Here is an 11,105-nt window from a genome sequence, read left to right on the forward strand (position 1 = left end):
CAAGAACTGGGCAGTGGCCAGGGGGAAGGGGAAGGCGGGCAGATGCGGATGCCCGGGGGCCGCTGCCTGGCAGGTCCCTGTGCCCAGGCTAGGGAAGTTTCTTATTTCTCCTGCTCTGACTTCCCCCTTTGATTTATTATAGCCATGAAATGCTCTACTCTCTTCTCTTTTCCTTGCTGTCCCCTGGGGCTGGAGGAACACAGGCGTCCCCAGGCCTCAGCCTCGGCCTGCTGCTCCCGTCTCCTCCCAAGGCCAGGGCTCAGGGGCCGGTACGGAGAGGTGAGCAGGGAGCGGGGAGGAGGGGACCGTGTGACAAGTGTGGCTGACAGCAGCAGGAGCTCCTTGGCGTCCCGGGGAGGCTCGCCCTGGGCCAGCGGCCTTGGCGAGGCTGGGGAATGGGGCCTTGTCAGGGTCTGGAGGCAGGCAGCACCCTCAAATGCCAACCCCTAGGTCAGAGAGATGGCTTCTCTGTGACCCTTGACCCCACTTTCTGATGAAGGGTGGCCAACGCAGGCCAGGTCCAGGCCAGCATGTCACAGGGCCGGGACCCAGAAGACAGAAGGCAGAGGTGTGAGGCCCAGAGTCACGCAGGTTCTCAGGGTAGCAGCGGGAGCCCCTTCCCAGGCCTGGCCCAGGCGCCAGGGCCTGAGCCTGTGTCCAGCCCCGCGTTGCCCCAGCGCCTGTGCGGTGCCTGTGGTAATGGGGCTGTTGGCGTTTTGCAATGGGCCGGGGGTGGGAGGCGGCGTGCACACACTTCCTGTGGTGGCCGGGCGCTTCCTGTTTTCTCAGGCGCTGGCCCTGCTGCTGCCGATGTGGAAACAGGGCAGCTGCAGCCAGGGTGGCTCCAGGCTGGGCAGCCTGACCTCGCCACCCCCAGGCCCAGACCCAGCAGGCGGTAGCCTGGGTGCCCCCACACCCAGCCCCGAGCTCGCCTCGCCAACAGCTGCCCCTAGAGCCAGGCCAGGCGGGTGGTCTGTCAGCCCAGGGGCCCAGGCCGAGAGCTCTAGCCGAGTCCCTGGCCTGCGGCTCCAGCCTTGGCCTCTCCTTCACTTGTCGAGTGCTGTGGCCTTCAGTGGCCCACTCTAGCCTCAGTTTCCTCTTTTGTGTGGTGTCACTTCTACTATGCCTGATGTAAAGTCCCTCGCCCATTTCTGCCCTACTTCCCACGTCCATGGAGCTCTGGGGAGGCAGTGAGCCCCTTGGTGGTGGGGCAAGGAGGAGAACTGGAGAGGTGTCAGCCAGCAAAGGGGGCTCCAGGCAGGGCTCAAGACAGAACCAGGCCCGGAGGTGGGAGAACCAGGGCCAGGTGGCACAGACAGGGTGCTGGGGTCACAGAGGGACGGTAGTGGGGACAAGTTGATTCAGAAGGACGCAATGTGGGAGAGAGCTACCGAACTGCCCGACTCCTGTGAACCCACACAGTACAGGGGCCTCCCCTGGAGGCTGCCAGATGCAGGCAGGACCAGCCCTCCCTGCTGCCTGGCTCTATGGGGCTTCCAGCCTCAGCCTGCCTCGAGGGCCCCCTAGGGCCGGGCCTTCTTTCTGGGTCTGCACCATTTGGGTTTTAAGCTGATGCAGCAGGGAGGGGAGCGGATGCCTGTGCTTTGGGTTCGGTTTGCAGTTGGTGCTGGCCTCTTGCAGCACGGCCGGGCTGCACCCTGAGACCCACTGTCTCTGGAGCTTCCCATCCCAGTGCAGGGACTGGACCCAGCCCAAGAGGCCTGGGGGTCTGTCCTTCGACCCCCAGGCCCAGTTGGAGGGGCCACTAGGCCAGCCTGGCCGTCACCAGCCTGTGCTGATTTGGCGGCTCAGCAGCTGCTCTGGCTGCAGAGGCCCAGTTATAAATAAACGAGCCCCTGTGCCCCAGTCATCAAGTTCTGCAGCTCTTGGGGCCCATCTGCATTACCTCAGTGACCACAGCTGGCCTGGATGGTCACCCCAGGGCCCTCAGGGGAGGGGACTGTCGCTCAGGCCAGGGCCACCCTGGACACGACCACCTTTGGGGCCTATCCCACCCGCAGAGCCAGCAGCTATTTACAAGCCAAAACCAGGAGCAGAGCAGGGCCGCCCCACTCCCAAAGCATCCCAGCACCCAGCCCTCCGCGCTTCCGCTTTCCTCTCGCGACCCCGACCTGCCCAGGCCCAGCTGGCCCTGGATGCCCACCCCATCCCCCGCCCCTCACGTCACCCCCACACCCACGGCCACCTGCCGGGGTCCCCTCTCCTTGCCCTGGGACCCCACCCGTCTGGGCTCCCCACCTCCAACCCCCCCCCCCCCCCCGCCACATTCCCACAGTTCTCAGTTCCCCTTTGTGCCTGGAAAGGCTCCAGCCACGGCCACCACCTCGCCCTGCTGCTGGGCCCTGCTGGACCTTGTGGTGGATGTGAGGGGTCAGGAGATGCTGGGTGCCCCGGCTCTGGGCTGCGTTCAGGGGAGCTGGCAGGTCCAGGCTGCGGTCCTGTGTGGCACGGACATGGTGGGGACAGCAGCAGGCCCCAAAAAGATAGCAGGGGACTTGGGCCACCTCCCTCGCCTCTGTTCCAAGGGGAACATTCACACTGTTCTGTCCTCAGAAAAGGCCCCTTCTACTGTCTCTGTCATTAGGGGAAATGAGGCTGAGAGAGGGAGCCTTTTGTCTAAGGCCACATAGCTAGAGAGTGTTTGCGCTGGGAGCCTCCAGCTCATCAGGAAAATCTAAGATTCCTACCCGCCTGTCTCTTCTGACTGCCCTGGGCCCACCTTGTGCCTTGGTGTCCCTCCCAGGAGGATGGCATTGGCCAGAGGGGAGAGGGCAGGAGCGAGGCAGCCTGAAGCTTAGCAAGAAGCTAGCTGAGCCCCCAGGGCCTCCCACTCCCCTGCCTGTCCCTTCCCCTGACCTTTCCCTGTGAGGGGCACCCTGGGCTGGGTCCTGGCTGGCAAAGTGCTGACCTGCCTCAGCCTCAGAATCCAAGTCTGAGCTGTCCCGAACTCCAAGCACAGCGTGGCACCAGCTGGACACAGGTGGCTCTGCAGCTAGGACCCTGTCCCATGCACCGCATGACCCTGTGTGGGCAGCAGATGAGCTTGAGGTCCTGAGAATTTCCAGGAGGGAATGGAAGAGTCCTGCAAGGTGCGGATACCTATAATCGCAGCACCTAGGAGGCTGAGGCAGGACAGTTGCTGTGGGTTTGAGGCAAGCCTGGGACACAGGTAGAGAGATGCTCTTCGGGGGCCCTGAAGGACATGAATAGTGGGGTGTCCAGCAATAGCGGGACGGACAGGCACCCTATGCTGAGTCACGCTCTCGTGCCTTGCCTTCATAGTTCCCATGGCAGGGAGTCCCTTTCTTGTCCTGAGCCTGGGAAACTCCTACCAACCCGTCAAGGCCCGTGGGCATACCATAGCATGACCAGGCCTCCCCCAGCTTGGTGACTCCTCACCTCCCTTTTCTGCCTAGCACCTGAACAGGCCCACAGGCGAGGCCTCCCTCACCAGCCCCACCCGGCCAGCGTCTGCTCCCAGGCTTCGGCCCCCGCTGTCCTCTGCTCCGAAAAGCACCATTTCCCTTTTCTAGGTGACCACACGCCATGTACAGGGAATTTCCATCGCTGGCTGCGGAGCCTGTGATTCACTCAGGCCCGCGCGCACAGTTAACCCCTTCCCGGCCCATCCTCCCGAGCCAGTATCCTGGGCCGCATGGCCTCCAGCTGGACTCTGGGCAGCCCCAAACCCACACATCCGTCACTGGCCCCACATTCAGGCCTCGGGGCCACACTCATAGCAGTTTTGGGTTGAGCACAGCTTTGGGGTAAGACTACCCCATCAAATCTTGATTCTGGCCCTGCTGCTGTGTGGCCCCGGACAGGTGGAACTGTTCCTGCTCATGGGGTTAGCGATGAGACAAGGTGTTAGAGCCAGGCAGAGGGGCTGAGGCACGAGGATCTGAAGTTTGAGAGTAACCTGGGCTACATAAGGAGACACCGTCAGTGCGGGATGTGGTGGTGTACGCCTGTAGTGGCATCTCTCAGGAGGCTGAGGCAGGAGGGTTGCCACGAGTTTGAGGTCAGCCTGGGATACATGGTGAGATCATGTCTCAAAAAAACCAAAGACAATGTTCTGAGCTCATGGTAAGAGCTTAAGAATTCTTAGTTTTCCTAGGGGCCAGGGAGATAGCTCAGTAGAATAAGTGCTTGCCTGACAAGCTCAAGGGACTGAGTTCAATTCCCAGTTCTGTCAAAAAAAAAAAAGAATTCTTAGTTTTCCTTTTTTTTTTTTTTTCCAAATAACGCTGTTCACCTAGCGTAGGGTCCCTTTCCCCATACCTGGCCTTCTTCTGGGAAGTGAGGACAGGCCCTGGGCCTGTCCATCAGACAGAGGCTGGGATGTGGGCCCTGGGACCCCCTGGGTCCCCAAATTCCACCTTTCCCAGGAGGCCGTGGGTAGGTGCATCACAATGTGGCCAACGTGGTACTTTCTCATCAGGTTCTCAGATCCCAGGGGTGTGTCCCGTTGTCCTCACTTCTCAGATGTGGACACTGAGCTTCAAGCAGCCAGTGAACTGGGAGCAGGGGTAGGATTCGCACCCAGGCCTCAGAGCCACACTCCCTGTCTCCACAGGGCTCTGGGAGCGTTGGGAGAGGCTGATGGCAGAGTGTGCTCTAACTGGGCCCCTGCTGGATCCAGAAGATTCTGCGTTGACAGCAGTGCTGTCCGGCATGCTCAGGATCCCTGCCACAGAGGAGGGGACAGGAGCCCGGGAGGGGAAGCAGCTCATGGGGCTGGAATGCCAGGCCGTGGGTGGAGACCTAGGTGTCTAGACAGCGGGGGTGGGGGCTCCGCGGGGTGGGTGAGGGCGTGCAGAGAGCCCATCCTTGGTGTGCAGCCCGGGTGTGGGCTGCCGTGGTGACAGGCGGAAGTCCTGTGGGTGGGTTTGAGGTGCAGGAGGCTGAGTGATGTGGCCGGGAGGTGAGCTCCCCATCCACAGCCTGGTCAGCAGGGCAGGCCTGTGGCTGGGGGCTTCGATTGCAACCCCAAGACTCAAGCAGAGGGAGGTGGAAGGGCTGCAGCCCAGGGCGCTAGGCTCTAGGCGCCCCAGGTGCAGCGGGGGGTAGGAGCTGTGAGTTGAAACACTGAGGCAGGCAGTCCTGCAGGCAGCCTGGAGGAGGGAGACACCCTGAAAGGACAGAGCTACAGCGTGTGCAAGGGGCTGGGCGGCTGGGCTGCTGAGGTTGAGAAAGAGGTTCTGGGAATGCAGCGGCTGCAGGGGCGGGGCGGGTGGCTGTGGAGGAGGGGTGGCTGCAGGGCTGCTCCGGAGCCAGGTTGGTGCTGACCTGCCCAGCGTGGGCCTGGTGGGGCCTATGGGAGACTGTGAGGCCTCCTGAGAGGCCTCCTGAGCCGAGCGGGGCCTCCTGTCTGGCTTCTGTGGAGCGGCACCCAGGAGGCCAGTAGCCTCAGACAATGGACAGGGAGGGTGGGAGGCCCAGCAGGACACAGCAGGAAACAGCAGGGACTCGCTCAAGGCTTCGTGCCTCCTGGGCACTTTGGGGACACCGTCGAGGTGCCAGCCGGGGGCTGGGTCTCAGCTGCCCACTGCCCGGCCTCCGTTTCCCAGGGCCCTGGCTTGGCTGAGCGTCTTGCAGTGCCAAGTGACTTTCTCTAGGTATGAGGCAGCCAGGGCCTTCACGCTGAGCTCCACGCAGCTCTTTCTGTACTGTGAGACAGGGCTGCACTGAAGTCACTAAGTCACCAGGCTGAGATCCAGGTTGGGCTCTTCTTGCCTCAGCCGTTTAGAATGCAGGGGCCGCGGGTGCGGGCAGTGCCTGGTTAAGCCACTTCTGAGGCTCAGTTGCCTCATCTGTCCTGGGGACCAGGGGATCATAATGCCCCAATTTGGGATTTGGGGGAGCGAGATTGCACCCTCTGATGGAACCATGTAAGCTGAGTCTGAGAGAGGCCTGAACTCCTTGGCCTTACCAGGCTGGCCCTCCTTGCCTGGTGGCCTGCCAGGCCTGGGACAGCTGGGTCTCCCAGCCCATGTGGAACTCCTCTCCTACACACTTGCCATGCTAACCTCCATCTGTCACCAGTGTCTCCCCAAAGGTGCCCTAAAGCCAGGTACTGTGGTGCACACCTGTCATCCCAGTGCTCAGGAGGCTGAGGCAGGAGGATCACCATGAATTGAAGGCTGGCTTGGGCTATATAATGGGTTAAAGTCTGGTCTGGACCACAGAGCAGGACCCTATCTCAAAAAAACAAAAAAGAAGGGAAGGCACCCAGTATGATGACCTCAGCCCCTTTTCTATCACCTAAGCCCCGCGATGACCCCCCTCATCCACTGTCACTTTCTAACATGGCTGCTGCGGTGTCTGTTCCTCTGTGTCTCCCAAGAGCACGCCCCAGGATAGGGCTGCCCCTGGGGTCCCCTGGCCTGAGGCCCCAGGTGAGTGTCTGTGGTCCTCCTGCTCTCAAGAGCTGCTGAGGGCTGTGAGCACAGCCAGGGACCCTGAGGCCCCGCAACCCAGGCCGTCTCAGCCGCTCCCTGTGTCTCAACCAGGAGGGGAAGTTGCGAGACGGCCATTGCTGTGCGGCCGGCTCTCGGGCCAGCTTTCCCAGGCAGTGGTGTGGGGCCTGGCGGAGGACACCCGCCCTGTCACACCGCCTGAGGCCGGCAGAGAGGACGCAGGGGGTGGGGAGGGCCATTTCCTCATTTTCTAGCACTGGGAAGCTTGGTGAGGGGTCTGGGTCCTGGGCTGGGGGCTTTTCTGCCCATTCCCTGGGTGCCAATGGCCCTGGGGCACAGCCCACCAGCCCCGTGGGCCCTGCTGTGTGCCAGAGTTTGAAATGCACCCCTCTGCCCAGTTAGCGTGATGTTCAGGGTTCACCCTGAGTGGTGCCTGCCTGTGCGTAAAAGGCCATGTTTCATTGATTGCAGCCTCGCTGGGATTTGGAAAACTGGAATCACCCTCAGGCCCTTGGCAGGGGACGGGAGACAACTTGCACCAGTTATGAAGATTGCAGCCCAGGAGGACGAGGCACAGGAGCGCTCCTATTCTCTAAATAGGAAAATCTGCTAAGAGGAAGACAAGAGAGGGCTGGACGTGGCCCGGGGGCAGGACACGTGCCCGGGGTGAGATCCCTGGCCAACAAACAAGGAAGAAAAGGCTGAACTGCACTGTTAGAGATGCTTATAAAGAAAAGCAAGGAGCGGGCGTGGTGGCACATGCCAGTCATCCCAGCACTCGGGAGGCTGAGGCAGGAAGATGGCCAGGCGTGGGAGGCCAACCTGGGAGACTAAAGACACCTTGCCTCTAAAGAGGGGGAGGGACTGGGGATGTAAGTGAGTGGGAACACTCGCCTCGTGTGCACAGGACCCTGGACTCTATCCCAAGCACTGCCCTCTCCCCTCCCCCCTCCTTCCTTTCTTCCTTCCTCCTTCTTTCCTTCTTTATCCCTTCCTTCCTTCTTTCTTTCCTTGTTGGTGCTAGGGATCCAATCCAGTGTCTCCCACACACTGGGCAAGTGTCCTACCACTGAGCTACCCCCAGTCCTGATGTTTAATTTCTTGACTGGGAGTGCGGTTGCTTAGGTGTTTACTTTATAATTATTCTTCCAACTATGAATTGCTTGAAAAGTCTCACAATTGGGCATGGTGGTATATACCTGTAGTGCCAGCTACTCAGGAAGCTGAGGCAGGAGGATTGCTTGCCTCAGTCTGGGAGCTTAGGACAGCCTGGGCCATGTCTCGATGCGCGCGCGCGCGCGCGCGCGCGCACACACACACACACACACACACATACACAGGCTCGTCACCCTCTTACTCCCTGGGAGCCCATTGCCCACTGGAAATACCCTGAACGTGTGTAGCCTGCGGCACACCCTAGCGTAGCAACGCTGAGGGCTGTAGAGTATCCACAGTGCCCAGGAGCCGTGGGGCTGCCTCTGCCCAGTACCACAGAGGAGTCTCAGACCACCTATTGCCAGCCTGCGAAAGAGATCAAGAGTGAAACTGCAAAGTATGTCAGTAGAAGTTTCTAGGGCTCCCTTTCATGTGACCGGAAAGTTAAAAAAAATCCTTAGTGGAATCATCACAAATCAGGGAGCATCTGCACATCCAAATGGTGGAATATTATACTGTCGTTAAAATGGATAACACTAGCCAAGAGTGGTGGTTCACACGCCTGCCATCCAGCACTCAGGAGGCTGAGGCAAAAGGATCACCAAGAGTTCAGAGACATCCTGGGCTACACAGTGAGACCATACCGCAACAAAATAAGATGAAACAAATTTTAAAAGACTATCTCTATGTCTGTAGGCTCCTGTCTGCCTCAACTGTCCCCTGGCACACATGCAGGACCAGGTATCAGGGGTGACAGTTGTTGGTCTTTTTTATCTTTCAGATTTGGGACCATGCACCTGTGTTATCTATTACAAAAATAAACTAATTAAAAACTCTTCTCCTCTTTCCCTGGAAACTCCAAGATTTTGGTTTTCAAACCAATTTACTGCTGATGAGAAGGAAATGAGTCCAGGCCTGATGTACCTGGGGCCTCGGGCAAGTTGGGGACCCATGCTGACCCCCTTTACTCCATGGGTCCCCTGCGTCTGGCTGCCAGCTGTCCCTGTCCCGCGTCACCTCCCTTTGTCCCTCTTCCTCACACTTCTCTTCTCCTTTGCCCTGGCCTCTCCTTTCTTGCCTGGGTTTCTCGATTCGCTGGCTCTTCTCTCTCTCTCTCTCTCTCTCTCTCTCTCTCTCTCTCTCTCTCTCTCTCTCTCTTTCTTTCTGCGGAACCGACGATTGAACTCAGACCCTTGCACTTGCCAGGGAAGCACTTACTCTACTGAGCCATCTCCTGGCCCCTCCTGCGCTCCTCCTGCCGCAGCCTCCCGAATGGGAGGGTGCCAGGTGAGTACCACTGTGCCCAGCTCTGCCTTTCTTTGTGCTCCCTGTTCTGTTTCTCTTTCCTCTCCTCTCCTCCCTGCCTCAGCTGCTCAGCCTTCTTACTTCCTCTCTGCCTCAGCGGGATCCAGAGCTCGAGCTGGGAGCAGGTGCGTGGCTTGGACCACAGGGGGACGTCTCCCCGCAAGGTGCCAGGCACCCAAACAGTTTCGTTCCTTTCTGGGCCAGGGGCTGTGGCTTCTCAGACTCGCACTTGGCTGGAGATTTAAGGTACAGACTGGGACTGCAGCTCGGTGGCTAAGGTGGCGGGCGCCTGGCTGTCAAGCCTCAGCCCCTGGTCGGGTGCCCAGTCCCACTGCAGCATGCTGACACATGCAGGAGGGTGGCATCCCATCCTCAAAGCTGAAAATGCGTCCATTTGCCTGCGTCCCGGGACCAGAGCTTGGTCCCGGGGGCTCCTGCCCACTGCCGCCTGGGCCACTTGGGTGCTGTGCTGTTCTCCACAGAGATCTTGGAATCTGAATCAGCTTTGGACCTGCATGGCCGGCGGGTGGGATGCCTTCTGCTCACTTTGAGATTTTTCTTTCTTTTGCTTGCTGTGCCAGGGGTTGAGCCCAGGGCTTTGTGCATGCTAAGCAAGTGCTCTCACACTGAGCTAGGCCCCAGCCTTTTTTTTTTTTTTTTTTAATTTTGAGATCAAATCTTAGTTGAATAAATCACTACGTTAGCCAGGTTGGGCTCAAACTTGCAATCGTCCATCCTGCCTCAGCCTCCAAGGTGCTGCGATTACAGGCATTCATCCCCAAACCCAACTCACTCCAGACCTTTTAAAATTTTATCTTGAGAAAGAGCTGGACAAGTTTCCCAGGCTGGCCTCAAGCTTTGGATCCTCTTGCCTCAGCCTGCTGAGTAGCTGGCATTTCAGCCTCTGGAACTCTTATGGGCTGTTTTACCCAGGCTAGCTTGGCCAGAATGGGACAGTGGAAGCCCTTCCTCCTGTGGGGTCCCTTGAATCTCAGGACTGGGCTCCCCACTTCCCACTTAGAACCTGAACGCAGCGCAGCTCCTGGGATCGATCGGCACGCGAGATTCCCGGCCTTCCTGCCTGGCCCCGCTCGTAGCCACAGGATGCAGCTCCCTGCTCCTGAGGTCTTTCCTGGCTGCCTCCTCAGCCCACACACCCTGCCCCTGTGGGGTGTCCCCAGCCTATTCCCCCATGAGCTGAGCAAACTCTTCACTTCCTAGTGCACCCAGCACCATGCCCCCCACAGCACCCCGCTGCGTCCCAGGCATAGCTGGGCCCCTCAAGGGTGGCCCATGGAAAACACAAATAAAAAGTGGTAACTGTCTGAAGGAGCAGGTAAAGGAGAACGAGCCAAGACAACAGTGGAGCTGGCTCCCCAGGGGCCCGGAGACCTTCGAATGACCCGGACCCTTCGGAGAAGCCCCGGGAGCACCCATGCAAGGGCACACCTTACTGAGACTGCCTGAGGTGTCTGTCTTTTTGTTTTTGGCACTGGAGATTGAACCCAGGGCCTCCACACTGAGCCACATCCTGGTTCTTCTTATTTTTTATTTTAAGATAGGATCCAGCCAATTACATTGCCCAGGCTGGGCTTGAACTTGCGATCCTCCTGCCTCAGCCTCCTAGAGTGCTGGAAGGACAGGCCTGCCCATCACTCCCAGTTGGGGATCCCTGGGTTTTGCTGACAGTGAGGAAAAACTTCAGGGCCCAGGAATCCAGAGGCAGGAGGGAGGCAGGATGGTCGCAGTGGGGGAATGTGAAGCGGGGATTTAGATGCTGCAGAGGAGGAAGCAGCACAGGAAGTTGTTCCCAGGCAGAGGGGACCCGCCAGAGGTCAAGCAGACATCAGGGTCTCTACTCATCCCTCCATCCTCCAAAGTAGATCCTGCCTGGTTTGTCAGCACCTAGTGTCAGAGCCTGGTTTGTCAGCACCTAGTGTCAGAGCCCAAAACTCAAAGTTAAGGGGTTCAAGGACATGTAGCTGGCTGGATGTGTGGTGAGTGGATGGAGAGAGGAATGGGTGGGTGGGTGGGTGGGTGGAAGGGTAGATGGTTGGGTGGGTGTAAGGGTAGATGGATGGGTGGGTGGAAGGGTAGATGGTTGGGTGGGTAGAAGGGTAGATGGATGGGTGGGTGGAAGGGTAGATGGTTGGGTGGGTGGAAGGGTAGAAGGTTGGGTGGGTGGAAGGGTAGATGGATGGGTGG

The sequence above is a fragment of the Octodon degus genome, unplaced genomic scaffold (genome assembly GCF_000260255.1).
Source record: "Octodon degus isolate 3935 unplaced genomic scaffold, OctDeg1.0 scaffold00018, whole genome shotgun sequence".
Lineage (NCBI taxonomy): Eukaryota > Metazoa > Chordata > Mammalia > Rodentia > Octodontidae > Octodon > Octodon degus.